Source organism: Suncus etruscus, chromosome 14 (assembly GCF_024139225.1).
Source record: "Suncus etruscus isolate mSunEtr1 chromosome 14, mSunEtr1.pri.cur, whole genome shotgun sequence".
Taxonomy (NCBI): Eukaryota; Metazoa; Chordata; class Mammalia; order Eulipotyphla; family Soricidae; genus Suncus; species Suncus etruscus.
The window spans coordinates 80,762,093-80,771,236 of record NC_064861.1 but is presented as its reverse complement, the minus strand read 5'-3'; positions in this window follow the sequence as shown (position 1 = coordinate 80,771,236).

Here is a 9,144-nt window from a genome sequence, read left to right as displayed (position 1 = left end):
TCTGATCCCCAGCACCCTCCAAGGGGAGCCTCATCCCAGCCTCAACCCCTCACCCACCCAAAGACATGGGACACCTGGCAGCACTGGCATCTGGAAGGGGCTGCTGCTTCATTCCTGGGCTCAGACCTAGTTTTTCCAATGATTCCTTCTTGTCCTTGTTCTGTCTCATCCAGCGACACTGTGTTTTGACCACATTCAAATAGCCTCGAAGAGACTATTTCAGACCCAATGTTCTTGGGTTTCTGGGGCGGTGCTGGAGGACCCAAGAAGTCCCTCTGGGAATGGGGTTTCCCCATACAGAACTTGTCCCCCAACCCTTTAGGCCACCTTCAGTCCTAAATGGAGCAGAATTCGGAGCCGAAGGTTATTCCAGATGTTGCCTCTAGGAGTCGCCCTTCCCAGCTCCTCTTTCCTCTTCAGCCCTCGAGCGCCACCTAGCTTCTGTATGTTAGATTCGCAGTTGGGGATCTGCTGGTTTTATGGTGTTGGAATCCTCTGAGAGGCTCTATGGGGGTTTTTGGTGTTTTCTGGTCAGACCTGGAAGAATATGCTCGGATTTGTAATGTCCCAGAACTAGGAACCAGCGAAGAATGGGGTGAAAGGAAGAAGGCAAAATATTTGTGTGGATACTCAGATCGGAATGAACTGGGGTTTCCAGGTTTTCAGAAAATTTATTGTTGATCTTTGTCAACATATCATAATTTGTTTTGTCTTGTTTCTCTTTTAGGCCACATGCAGAAGTGCTCAGGCATTACTCTTGGCTCTGCCCTCAGGAATAGCTCCTGAAGAGTTTGGGGGACCATATGGGATGCTAGCAATAGAACCTGGGTGGGCCATGTACCAGGCAAAGGTCCTACCCACTGTGCTATTACTCCAGTGCCCTTGTTTTGTTCTGATTAGGAATATGCCAAATTATTTATAGGTTCCCTGGGGTGCCTGGATTTTCTTTACAAAAAAAATTACAAAATTGTTAAGTGTAGACTGGTGAGGTCGAATCCCAGACACCAACTATGAGCCACTTTGGGGAGGGGGTGTGAATAATTCACTTTATTTTAGGCGGGAATGGGATATTTATAATGTGTCTATAAATAGCCAATCAAGTTAGGGGAAAGTAGGGTGTGAGCTCTGTGCCAGCCAATAAGGTTAGGGAAAATCAGAGTGTGTACTCAATGTGTTTAGCTACAGTTAAGTAATCTATGAAGATTGTTATTTAGTAGGTAATCTAAAAGTCAGTAAGGACAAGGAAGGTGACCAAAGAGATGGAGAATATATTTTGCATGCTCGAGCCCAAATTCCAGCCTCTGACACCACCTGGTATGCCCCTCCCTCATAAAAAGATAACTGAGCATTTATATATGGGGTATTTCAGGTACTTTAGAGCTACCACTAATGCTCAGGGTTGCTTCTGGTAGTGTTCAGGGGACCGTGGGGAGCTGGGACTTAAGCATCCTGCAAAACATCTGCTCCAGCCCATGGACTGTTGGGTAGCATGAAGTATTCCTTTATTAATGGTATTTGTTATCCTCAGCATCTTTTCCTTTAAGAGGTGCCAGACAGGCTGGCCACAGCTTTCCTCCATGAGATGGTCTTCTGGGTGCAGGAGATCCCATAGTACTCTTTTCTCTCTTTTTGTTTAGGTTTGAAAATTTCTATAATAAAGGGTTGAAATAAAAAAGGATGAAATCATATGACTATCACAAGTTTTCTGACATACACAAAAAAAGAAAGTTGTGGGGTCAAGTCTCAACTGTGTCCTTTCTTCGCCATCCATCATCAAGTGGTCTAGGAGTCTCAGTTTTTCCAACCACAAAATGGGAATGTAAACAGTGTTATCTCTCATCAAAGAGAGATGATGTAATGGACTAGGAGAGCACTGAGCAGCAACTGGCACGGTGTGGCACTTAATGAGTATGAACCATTGTGGGCCTGAATATCTTGGCTTTTATTTTTTATGTGTTTTTTGGCCACACCCAGTGACACACAGAGGTTAATCTTAGCTATGTGCTCAGAAATTGCTCCTGGCTTGGAGGATCATATGGGATGCCTGAAGATTGAACCGCAGTCTGTCCTAGGTCAGCATGTGCAAGGCAAACACCCTAGTACTGCTGTGCCACCGCTCAGACCCCAATATCTTGATATTTCTTGAAAATGGATATTGGGTGTGTGGTGTGTGAGAGAGAGAGAGAGAGAGAGAGAGAGAGAGAGAGAGAGAGAGAGAGAGAGAGAGAGAGAGCAAGGATTACGGAGATTGCCAGCATGTACCTGGCCCCAGTTCAATCCCCTACTCCATGTTCTCAAAACATGGTTGGTGCAGTTCTGGAGCCCTGGAGCACCACTGGGTGTGACTGAGAGGCTGCCAAGCACCACCAGCTATCCTGAGTACTACAGGGCCTCAAAGCACTGCAACCTCAGGGGATTGAGCTACTGGCTTGGTTCATGGAGAGTTGCCCAGAAGGGCTCCCTGAGTCTCTCTGAGGCCTAAACAGAAAGAAAGAAAGAAAGAAAGAAAGAAAGAAAGAAAGAAAGAAAGGAAGGAAGGAAGGAAGGAAGGAAGGAAGGAAGGAAGGAAGGAAGGAAGGAAGGAAGGAAGGAAGGAAGGAAGGAAGGAAGGAAGGAAGGAAGGAAGGAAGGAAGGAAGGAAGGAAGAATTAGAAAGGAAGGAAGAAAGAAAGAAAAAAGAAAGGAAGGAAGTAAGAGAAAGGAAGAAAGAAAGAAAGGAAGGAAGGAAGGAAGGAAGAAAGAAAGAAAGAAAAAGAAAGAACAAAAGAAAGAAAGAAAAAGAAAGAACAAAAGAAAGAAAGAAAGAAAAAGAAAGAACAAAAGAAAGAAAGAAAAAGAAAGAAAGAAAGAAAGAAAGAAAGAAAGAAAGAAAGAAAGAAAGAAGAAAGAAAAAGAAAGAACAAAAGAAAGAAAGAAAGAAAGAAAGAAAGAAAGAAAGAAAGAAAGAAAGAAAGAAAGAAAGAAAGAAAGAAAGAAAGAAAGAAAGAAAGAAAGAAAGAAAGAAAGAAAGAAAGAAAGCCAGGCTAAAGCTGGGCATCTTGGGTCAAGCTCTGGGCTCGGAAAGGACAGCCAGTGCACTTGGCAGGGAGCAGGGGACAGCACAAGGAGGCAGTCCTCCGGTGGCAGCAAATCCATGGCAGCTGAAGAATGCAGACACCAGGCCATTCGGCATGCACCCATCTCTCCCTGAGGACAGGGGAAAGTGACGTGGTGGGAACACTTGGCATCACAGAGCCCATTTCTGCCCATCACAAATGGGACAGAATCCAGAGCCGCAGGTGATGTTTGCCTTGCTCAATCCTGACTCAAAGGAGGAATCCTACCAGTGTCCAAGTGGTTCTCCCCCCACCCAAGGATGGGGGCATATCTTTGCAGGGCCAAGCAGTGGATGAGACCACTGACTCCTGCAAAGCACATCTCCTGACACATCTCAAGACACATGCAGCCAGATATGGATGGACTCAGGTGGATTTTATCATGGCAGGGGGTAAGGAGTGTCTGGGGGTCCTGACAATACAGTGCCCTTGACAGGCTGCCTATGGTCACTGCAGGCTGGACAGGTGACGCCACAGCTTTTTTGTTGGTTTGTTTTTGTTTTTGGACTCCACCCAGCTGCACTCAGGGGTTACTCCTGGCTCTGAGCTCAGAAATTACTCCTGGCAGGCTCATGGAACCATATGGAATGTCAGGGATTGAACCTGGGTCTGCCTCATGCAAGCCAAATGCCCTACTTATTGTGTTATCTCTCCAGCCCCAAGCCTTTATCTTTTATGTTTGGGTAATAGTCTCAGAGGCAAAACTGCAGTTGCAGCTGAAGTTGCTGCAGAACCCACATGTCTGGTGGCTCTCATCGGAGCTGGGTGCTGGCGAGGCCCACTGAGGCCAGAGTCAGATTGCAGCTTGTAGACTAACTACCAACTGGCTCAGTGGGCAAGCTCATGAAGAGAAGTCCTGGCTGATATCCAAACAGAATAAAGCCAGGAACAGGAGAAGCAGCCCACGAGGGTTTAGAGTTGTTTGGCTCCTGGCAGGGACTCAAATTCATGTAATATTTTGAAGGGCTAGAGAGATAAGATATTGTCTTGCACGCAGCTTACCTGAATTTGATCCCCGGCATTTCATACAGTCTCCCAGGCATTTCCAAGATTGATCCCTGAGCACTGTCAAACCCAAATATATTATATATATATAAACCCAAATATATATATGTGACACACATATATATGATAGGTGAAGATGACAATAGCAAACATTTCCTGTTTATCTTGCCTAGCATTTCTTTCCCCTCACATCTCTATCCTCCCATTTTAAGGAATTTGAAGTGAATTTTTCCCTGATTTCCCTCACATGGCCCTGGGCCAGCTATTCAGCTGAACTCTGACTGTTTTAGAGATAGTCATGTGATACAAGGTGAGCCAATGAGAGACAGCCTGGGACCTCACTGGTGAAGTTTCTCTTTCTTAAATGGCATTTGCTAAGTTGGCAGTGTCCTCACTATATGGGAGACCACTGGGCAAGAACAGAGATCCCAGAATGGGGGATAGATTTTTGGACACCTTGTTTTGGCATCTGGATGTAGCTATACCTGAAGGCAGAGATTTTTCACTTCAACCAAAAGCTGCCAGATTTTCCATAATAAAATAGACTCATCCAGACAGCAGAAAAGAGGGTAGATTGGGACATGAGTACATGATCATACCAATGTACACTTTTCCTAACCTAATACTAACAACCCCAAGATAACCTCTGCAAGATCCCCAAGAAGAAGATAGCCTCAGCCCCCACCAGGCAGTCAACTTATCTAGGTGGGCCTGGAGCAACTCCTTCTGTACTCCTTGCCTCATTCAATGGAATTCTAAATATTCATGTTCACAAAAACAAATATTTATTTTCTTAAACTGGATTGAGACATGTTTCTGCTCTTGTAAGCTGATGTGTTCTGATAGGTCTAGGACGGAACCAGAATATCAGGTGTGAGCAGAACATTAAGGTAAAAATGTGAACACAAAAGGGAAAACATGTTCTCTTGGGACTGTGGGTTTTGATGAGAGACTAGAGTTCCTGGGGGCCCATGTTCATGGTTCATGGGGCCACCTGGAAGGGTCCTGGAATCTGTTGAGCCTGAGAACATACTGCCCTCCACTGAGTGTCTAAAAAGCAGGTGTTAGGGAAGAGTGAATGGCAGCCCAAGATGAGTGTCAGGCTCCCACACTTCTATCCTGCTTTGGGAGGAGAAATGCAAGCATGGGAAGAGAGGTGCATTGTGGTAGGAGGGATGCAGGCATAGAAGGAGAGATGCATTGTGGGAGGTGGGATGCAGGCATGGGAGGGAGGATGCATTGTGGAAGAGGGATACATTGTGGAAGAAGAGATGTATTATGGGAAGAGTGATGCATTGTGGGAAGAGAGATGCAGGCATGGGAGGGTGGTGCATGGTGGGAGGAGGTGTGCTCTATGTGGGGTACACTGTGGAAGGGTACACAGTAGGTGGAAGGCTTGCAGAGCAGAATTGCTCTGCTACTTCCAGTCCTAAAATCCTGCCCAGACCAGTGCCACTGGGCTGGATAAGGATAGTCAGTGCCACTGGGCCCCATGTCAATGGCTGACCCTTGGTCTGGAGCAGCTGGCTGGAACCTGAGGCTGTGCTCATAGGGCTGTGGGGAGGAGCCGAGCAGTACTTGGGTCATTCTTCCTTATCATAGGCAGCCCCAGTGAGCACAGCACTAGACCCCACCCAGGCATTGCCTGGGTCTTCTTTGTGCTTTTGCTATGTGTCGGGTCCCCTTCCAGGGGCTGGTGATGCAGTTGTGACCAGGACTTCACACTTAGAGTGGAGGTTTCCAATGTGGGCCAAGGCAAGGTTCTGTCCTCAAATTGAGAACTCCGGGTGTGATTTTCCAAGAAAAGCCACAGCTGGTCTTTGTGGAGGTTCCTGGTATACATACAAGTGCCCTGGGGTGAACCTTTCTGGACAAGAGCTAGGGACTAGACTGTGACAGTTTGGTCTCTGAGGCCATTAACCATGGGGGTTAACCGGATTTCCAGTATGTGGGGAGGAAACAGAACTGGAGCTCTGAGAACTGGTGCAATACACAGAGTATACCCAGTGATTCCCAATGCCACTGCCCCCAAACACCCTAGCAAAGGCAGTCGTTGGCCTCCTGCACCCCAATACATGCCCACAAGGAGGGGCTAGCAAGAGGCATCACTAAAGACTATTCGAAGTTACATCTGGTAGGAAAGGCAGAGCAGCTGTTGAGGGGCCCAGGCATCAGGTCCACACAGGCCCCTAGTGACCTTCAACTTCCGGTACTGTAAACCCCAGATTCCCAAGGAAAGACAGAGGGCAAGGCTGGAAGTGAAAAATCAACCTGTAAGTGGTGTTGTTGGGCTTAGAGGCTGGACCTATCCTGGTTCTCACACCTAGGGGACGGGAAGTTGCGGGACCATGTTGACATGTGGGCGGGGCCTCTCGCAGGCAACAGTCTGGTCTTCACTCCCTGCAGCATGCATGACTAGTGGAGCCTCCACAGAGACAAGGGTGAGCTTGGAAGGACAGTAGAGGACCACTAAGGAGTGGGACCAGACAGGGGACTACCACAGGGGTAACTGAGCACTGTGGTGCCCAACAGCCTGACAGGTAGAGGTCATGCACCATCAGGCAGTGGACTCTCCATCTTCAAAGTGAGGGTCCCCAAGGCACTGTGCTGGCTCTCCCAAACCCAACACAGACATATGCAACAGGGCCGCTCTGTCCTTGAAGTTTTGCTATAAAGCCACGATGACAGTTCTCAGGTTGAGCTCAGGGCATCTCACTTTGCTGTAAAAGAAAGCAAACCGCTGTTGAGTCCGGAGAGATAGCACAGCGGTAAGGCATTTGCCTTGCATGTGGAAGGATGGTGGTTCGAATCCTGGCATCCCTATGGTCCCTTGAGCCTGCCAGGAGTGATTTCTTTTTTTTTTTTTTTTTGTGGTTTTTGGGTCACACCCGGCAGTGCTCAGGGGTTATTCCTGGCTCCATGCTCAGAAATTGCTCCTGGCAGGCACGGGGGACCATATGGGATGCCGGGATTCGAACTGATGACCTCCTGCATGAAAGGCAAACGCCTTACCTCCATGCTATCTCTCCGGCCCCAAGGAGCAATTTCTGAACATAAAGCCAGGAGTAACCCCTGAGTGCTGCTGGGTGTGACCCCCCCCAAAAAAAAAAACCCAAAAAATAAAAAAGAAAGAAAAAGAAAAAAGCAAACCGCTGTAGATTAAATTGGGCTTACCTGCAAGTTCTAAATCTTTGCCTTCTCTTTGAACACCCCAGTTGATATTTCTTTGTTTTTGTTAGTTTGGGGTCACACCCAGAAGTGCTCAGGGGCTTCTCCTGGTTCTAGGCTCAAAAATTGCCTCAGCAGACTCGGGGAACCACTGGGATGCCGGAATTCGAACCACCCTCCTTCTGTATGCAAAGCAAACGCCCTACCTCCATGCTATCTCTATGGCCCCTGATATTTCTGAGTAGGAGACGAATGGTCCTCACAGTCCCATCTGTCTCCCTGCCTGTAGCATTACTAGTGTGAAAGGTTTGTGTGTGTATGTGTGTGTTATGTGTGTGTGTTTGTGTGTGTGTGCATTTCTCTTCCAAATGTCTCCCCCCAAGGCTTCTCTGTCTTACAATGTGACAGTTCCAGTGTTAACACACTCTGTGAGTGCAGAGTTTGTGCCCCTGCCTGGGGTGCAAGGACTGAATAAGACCTGACAGAGGAAATGCTTCAGTGCAAGGTGACAGCTTGGCAGCAGCAAGAGTTTTGCTGGTCAGTCTTTCTGATACCCCATTTCCCAGTCGGTCTCCGAAGCAACCTGGTGAGTGGTGTTAGGGTTCCTCTGATACCTACATGGCTTCTTGGGGGCAGGTGGCAGGGTTGGTAGAGGTAGGAGGACAAACTGAGGACTCCTGGCCAACAGAGGAAACTCTGAATCTCCTCCAAGATGATGATGAATGATGCTGGCAGAATCCAGAGCGACCCCTGGTGGTCCAAATTTGCTTTATTTAGTTTAGTTTAGTTTAGTTTAGTTTAGTTTAGTTTAGTTTAGTTTAGTTTAGTTTAGTTTAGTTTTTGGGCCACACCCGGTGGTGCTCAGGGGTTACTCCTGGCTGTCTGCTCAGAAATAGCTCCTGGCAGGCACAGGGGACCATATGGGACAACAGGATTCGAATCAACCACCTTTGTTCCTGGATCGGCTGCTTGCAAGGCAAACGCCGCTGTGCTATCTCTCCGGGCCCTGGCTTTATTTTTTTTAAGTTTAATTAATTAATTAATTAATTTTGGTTTTGGAACCACACCCAGTGGTTCTCAGGGGTTACTCCTGGCTCTCTGCTCAGAAATCACTACTGGCAGGCTCAGGGAACCTTATGGGATGCCAAGAATCGAACACGGGTCAGTTCCGGTCAGTCACATGCAAGGCAAACTCCCTACCACTGTGCTATCGATCTGCCCAACCCAAATTTGCTTTAAAAACTGGTACTTCCCTCACCTGAGCCCCTGAGAATGAGATTGCATTCCCTCAGATCTTCTAGGGCAGATATTTTTTGGGGGGTGGGGGATTAGGTCACATGTAGCAGTGCTCAGATGTCACTTCTGGCAGGCTCTGGGGGACCATATGAGATGCTGGGGATCAAACCCACATCCGTCCCGGGTCAGCCATGTGCAAGACAAACACTCTACTGCTGTGCTATCTCTCTGGCTCCTGAGTCCTGCCTTTTTTGTTTTGTTTTGTTTTGGTTTTGGGCCACACCCAGTGATGTTCAGGGGTTTCTTCTGGCTACGCGCTGAAAAATCTCTCCTGGCTTGGGGGACCATATGGGATGCTGGGGGGTCAAACCTGGGTCAGTTCGAGTCAGACACATGCAAGGCAAATGCCTTATCATTGTGCCACTGTTCTGGCCCGTGAGTCCTGCCTTCTTAAGTCTTCCCTTTCCCTGGCCTCCCCACCCCATCATGCTCCTTTCTACTAACTAGACCATATCCCATTCTGCTGGGGCAAGTTGTGAGCCCTCAGACCTCCCCGCTTATGTTTGTCATCCTCTCTGGTTCTCACACTTCCTAAAACAGTTTTCAGCTGACAATCACAGACAAATTTATAGCTGCATCC